This window comes from Eptatretus burgeri, chromosome 2 (genome assembly GCF_056783735.1).
Source record: "Eptatretus burgeri isolate ZD-2024b chromosome 2, Ebu_testis_v1, whole genome shotgun sequence".
Lineage (NCBI taxonomy): Eukaryota > Metazoa > Chordata > Myxini > Myxiniformes > Myxinidae > Eptatretus > Eptatretus burgeri.
The window spans coordinates 132101141-132107140 of record NC_140962.1 but is presented as its reverse complement, the minus strand read 5'-3'; the positions used below and the strand labels follow the sequence as shown (position 1 = coordinate 132107140).

The 6000-nt window shown below is 53.9% G+C and overlaps 2 protein-coding genes across 2 annotated transcripts in view; both read left to right on the top strand.

The window, feature by feature from the left end:
* Positions 1 to 6000, top strand: part of LOC147033170 (phospholipid scramblase 1-like) — a 145711-nt gene that overhangs the window by 135613 nt on the left and 4098 nt on the right. The window lies entirely within an intron of this gene.
* LOC147033171 (uncharacterized) overlaps positions 1 to 6000 on the top strand; it is a 64157-nt gene that overhangs the window by 56246 nt on the left and 1911 nt on the right. The gene's annotated exons all lie outside the window — the stretch shown is intronic.

Below are 6000 nucleotides of genomic sequence, written 5' to 3'. Positions count from 1 at the left end.
GGTTCCCCACGCGAACACATGTGCTTTGCCCGTTGGAGCTTAACACACACGATCGCGTGGAGAACCCGTCCGGTCCAAATCCGTAATCCTGCCTAAACTTTGTCCGTCCGCGGGATCGGCAAATCCACCGCGTGCGTTTCCGGACCGGGACTTCACTCTCGCAAGTGAGCACGTGGGGGCCTCGTGCGTTGCACAGCACGGACCTCGTGCTCAATGCTGGGTGAACCCGGCACGGTCCCCGAAACAACGACAGCCGCTACTCGGCGTTCTTTCCTCTGTCGCAGTCTCCGTCTCCATTCCACACACGCACTCCCGCGTGTTACGACGCTAACACACCTCACCATTAAACTCACACCGGGAGACGCGGCTGCATGTTCACACATGCCGACCGACATCTCCCTTACACACAGCGACCTTGCACACGCTGTCTCTCTCACACTCGGCCGCTCACTCACACATGCCATTTCCCTTGCACACGTGGCTCCACTCACTCGCGGCCTTCCACTCACTCGTGCCATTTCCCTCACACAAACCATACCACTCACACACGCGGGGGCACTCGCCCGCGGTGCCTCACTCATACTGGCCGTTTCACTCACACACACGGCCTCTTCCACTTGCGGTGCCCTTTACACACGGCGTGCTGGGAAGCACGTACTCCGGCACAATCGCCACCACACCACTCACACACGGGGTCGCTTCCACACACGGGGACGCACTCACACCTTGCACCACACACACAGGGACAACCACACTGGGGATTCGTGTCCCCACAAGAGTCTCCGGGGCCTCTATACCCCCCCAAGCTCTCCGTGCACCTGTCCACAGCACTCCTCCCCTCGACCTCGCAAAGCACGACCGAACCCACCTGGTCGTGACTCGCCTCAAGGGGGCATACTCCCTCCCCTCGTTCCTGGAGGAGGCTATCCCGCTGCTCGCACCGGGTCCCCACCCAGTCCGCGAGCTCACCCCCATCATCCTCCACCACCTCCGTGTGTGTGTGTGTGCGTCACTTACCCCGTCTTCATCGTGTAGTCTTCCCTCTATCGTTCCCATCTCCCGTGTCTCTGCCAACTCAGTCACCTCTTCACCCTTTACCTCCCTTGTCTCAACTATTATTTCCGTCTCTTCCCTTGTTATCTCCTCGTGCACGTCTCCGTCACCCCAATTAGTTTGTCCCTCTCGGTTACCGTCACTTTTTCCGTCACGACCCTCGCCCAACACGTCCCCCGAATTATTTTTTCACCCGCCTCCACCGCGGGCCCGACAGCCGTTGCACCCCCTCCCAGCTCGTTCGCTCCCACACGTGGCGTCGCCATTTTGAGCTCCCCGGTCACTGCCTTCATGCCCGCCTGCAGGCTTCGGCCCATGTTCTGCGTCTCACCCCGCAGCTTTTTCGTTTCTTCCTTCATTTGCTGTGCATTCGCATCCATTTTTTCGTTCATTTTTTTTATTTTGTCATTTATGCTCTGCGCGAGTTCCATAATCTGCCGCATTGTCACCTGCCCTGGCCACTCCCACTGACTACATTTAGTGGTGGAGTTATAATAAAAAAAACCGACCAGATGAACGGCATCGATGCCTTTCCCAACCTTCTGGTACGGGTTTCTCTTGCACGGTGATCTCGTCCTGAGCCATGGATTCTACATTACTATTACACATACCTAATCCACCCGGCACCCGCTCGCCTTGAGACGCCATCTTGCTTCTCGTAAAGGGTTAATTTAGCTCGCTCGTAATTTGGAGGGAATCGGGGTCGCTCCTCTCACCCCTGGACCGATTCCCGTGAATTTAGCTGGAGACAGGAGAGCCCGTTTTCCCGTTCTCCGATACCAGTGCCGCGAGGAGGGCGATGAGTTTATATCGCACGACCTGACACCAGTGTTGCCGATTCGCGCCCGCCGGCGTGCGAACGGCCACGTAACTCGAATGGCGGCACGTCGCCCACCGGACGGACAATCCCGTCGTGACCCTCTCGGACTAACGCCGGGAACTAGTCACGGGTGGGCCTTTCGGCCTCACCATGATCTTGCCAATCGGCCCCCCGCGTGGGATAGGGTTGCTCGCCAAATTCGACCTACCTAAGTACCCACACGGAGGGTAGACCGGGCGATCGCACCTCGCCGCAGGTCGACTTCGGACACGGGCCACTTTAAGCGACCCGTTCCGTACTATCGGGATAACCGAGCGGTGTTATCGTCAACCTGGACGGTTCGATTAATTATCGGGCGTTTTTGCCCACGACCAACCCTTTACGTGAAGTAAGATGGAGATTCAATAAAGGAAAAGACGAAGCGAAACGGGAAAACAGTTCAACATAAAGCACATTTATTTCGCGATGGCACACGGATAGCACACATATACAATTATACACCAAAAGCAAATGTAAAAGAAGAAGAAACGCACAATAATGCACCAAAAGCAAATGTAAAAGCAAAACACAATGCAGATCTACCACCGACTACCGAGCACACGGCAACACTTATACAGTTTTACTTCACAGACGGCGCCGACAACACATATACTCAAAGCAAAAGAAAAGGACCACCCTCGAGGATGATGGGGGCAGACGGGCCTGGGGCCGAGACCGCGTCGGGCCTACCCGTCTGGTGATGGGTCGCAAAATGGCGGTGGCGCCCCGACTCCGCGGGCCTCGCGGACAGTGTCTGGAATGGGGTGGGAACGGGGCCCCCTTCTCGCACTATCTCAGCGCGGGGGGAAACAGGAGGGGGTTGTTGATGCTCGGGGGAAGGAGGATATCTCCCTGGCTCGGGTCCCGCGACGAGCGTCTCCACCACGACCTCGGTCGCGTTACCGGCCTCTCCTCTCCGCAGCTCCCCGACTCTGACACGAGCGCCCCCTCGACTGCCTTCGCCGCCGCCACCTCTCCAACTCTCCACAGCTCCGTCCAACTGCTTTCTCCGACTCTTCTCTTGGCTGGCTCTTCCCAACTCAACTCCGAACTCCACTTGACTGGCTCTTCCCAACTCAACTCCGAACTGAACTTGACTCCCAACTCAACTGCGAACTGCACTTGACTGACTCAACTACGAGCGAACGCGGCCCTTTATAGCCCCCGTGGCTTCGCTCCTTCACCTTTGACCCTTTACCTCCGACCCTTCACCTCTAACTGGCTCCCCATTGGACCGAGGAAAAGTGGGCGTGAATGCTTTTTGATCCACGAATCTGCATATAGCGACCACACTCCGACGCACCTGGAGGCGGGGCCAAATCGCCCCACGCTCGCCGATAGGACGGAACAGAAGTGGGCGTGAGTCGTTTTTGATCCGATTGCTTCGGAAAGGCCGGCGCCTTTGCACCCGCTGCTCGGTGCGCGCCCTGCACGAGTCCAGGATCGGCGCCCACAAGCGGCGCGGAAATGGCGGTGATGCGATGGTTGCGAGGGCGAGTTGTGACGGTAAAGGTCGTGGCTGTTGGCGTTGTTGTTGTTGTGAAGCGGCGTTGCGGCTGGTGGTTGTTGTGTGATGGCTGTTGAGACGTGGTTGGTGGTGGTAATGGCGGCTGGTCCAAAATAAAGATAGTAAAAGAAAAACGGCTATCTAAAAGGGTCGCAGCCCGCATTAATGACATTTATTCCCTCTAAACAACGGGTTTGGGCCCAACTACACATATACTTACAGAGATATCTCACCTAAGGGACCTGAATGGTGGTTTGCGAATTTCGTCAACCACAACAATACACATATATGGGTTTTCGGTGGTGGTTTGATGGTTATGGTGTCGTTTGGGATCGGACGGTGAAGGGGACGGAGCTCGGAGTTGAGGTTGAGGTCGAGGGACGAGTCGCGGAGTGAAGCAGGGGCGCAGAAGAGGGCTCAGGGGTGAGAGTTCGCCTTAGTCGGTGCGGTTCCAAGGCCCCGCGAGCGGGACGGAGCGTCCACCATTCCCCTCTCTCCACCCCGAGCATCAACAATTCCCCCCATCCGTGCTGAGATAGCGCCGGTAACCCTGTCCGTTCCCCACCCCAACAGTGGTGTCGACCGACCAACACGTCCCTGCGCAACGCACGCCTAAAGGAGCTCACCGACCATGCCAGGGGCACGGAGTCAGGCACGTTACGCTGACATTGCGGCTGGCCCGCCATCGCGCCACGAAGAGTTGGAACTCTGAATGTTGGGACGATGACTGGCAAAGGGCAAAAGTTGGCTGATATGATGGAGAGAAGAAAGGTGGACATTCTGTGTGTACAAGAGACCAAGTGGATGGGGAGTAAGGCAAGGAGCATTGGAGGTGGTTTCAAACTGTTCTACCATGGTGTGGATGGGAGGAGAAATGGTGTCGGGGTAATCCTGAAGGAAGATTATGTCAAGAGGATATTGGAGGTGAGGAGAGTGTCTGACCGAGTAATGAGTGTGAAGTTGGAAATTGAAGGGGTGATGATGAATGTCATCAGTGCATATGCCCCACATATGGGGTGAGAGATGGAGTATAAAGAAGATTTCTGGAGTGAGTTAGATGAAGTGGTGGAGAGTGTATCCAAGGATGAAAGAGTGTTGATTGGAGCAGATTTCAATGGGCATGTTGGGGAAGGGAATAAAGAGAATGAGGAGGTGATGGGTAGGTATGGTGTCAACGAGATGAATGTGGAAGGGCAAATGGTGGTAGATTTTGCAAAAAGAATGGAAATGGCAGTGGTAAATACATATTTCAAGAAGAAGGAGGAACACATGGTGACGTACAAGAGTGGAGGAAAGTGCACACAGGTGGATTACATCTTAAGCAGCAGATGCAACCTGAAAGAGATTAGTGACTGTAAGGTGGTGGCAGGGGAGAGTGTAGCTCGACAGCATCGATTGGTGGTCTGGAGGATGATTTTGTAGGTGAGGTTGAGGAAGAGAGTGAGGGCTGAACCAAGGACCAGATGGTGGAAGCTGAAGGAGGAAGACTGTGAAATTTTGGGAGGAGGTGAGACAGGTGTTGGATGGTGGTAAAGAGGTGTGGGATGATTGGGCAACGACAGCATAAGTGGTGAGGGAGATAGCTAGGAAGGTACTTGGTGTGACATCTGGACAGAGGAAGGAAGATAAGGAGACTTGGTGGTGGAATGAGGAAGTACAGGAAAGTATAAGGAAAAAGAGGGTGAAAAAGAAGTGGGATAGTCAGAGAGATGAAGAAAGTAGAAAGGAGTACAAGGAGTTGCGGCGCAAGGCGAAGAGAGAGGTGGCAAAGGCTAAGGAAAAGGCATATGATGAGCTGTATGAGAAGTTGGATACAAAAGAAGGGGAAAAGGATTTATACCGATTGTCCAGACAGAGAGACCGAGCTGGGAAGGATGTGCTGCAGGTCAGGGTGATAACGGACGCAAATGGGAATGTGCTGACGAGCGAGGAGAGTGTATCGAGAAGGTGGATGGAGTACTTTGAGGAGCTGATGAATGAAGAAAATGAGAGAGAGAGAAGGTTGGAAGAGGTGGATCAGTATGGATGAAGTGAGGACTGCTATGAAGAGGATGAAGAGTGGAAAGGCGGTTGGCCCAGATGATATACCAGTGGAGGCATGGAAGTGTTTAGGAGAGATGGCAGTGGAGTTTTTAAGCAGATTGTTTAATAAAATCTTGGAAAGTGAGAGAATGCCTGAGGAGTGGAGAGTAAGTGTACTGGTTCCGATTTTTAAGAACAAGGGTGATGTGCAGAGTTGTGGTAATTACAGAGGTATAAAGTTGTTAAGCCACACCATGAAGTTGTGGGAAAGAGACATGGAAGCTCGGTTGAGAGGAGAGGTGATGATTTGTGAGCAGCAATATGGGTTTATGCCAGGAAAGAGCACCACTGATGCGATGTTTGCTTTGAGAATGTTGATGGAGAAGTATAGGGAAGGCCAGAAGGAGTTGCATTGTGTGTTTGTGGATTTAGAGAAAGCTTATGATAGGGTGCCAAGAGAGGAGTTGTGGTATTGTATGAGGAAGTCTGGAGTGGCAGAGAAGTATGTGAGGGTAGTGCAGGATATGTATGAGGACAGTGACAGCGGTGAGATGTGCAG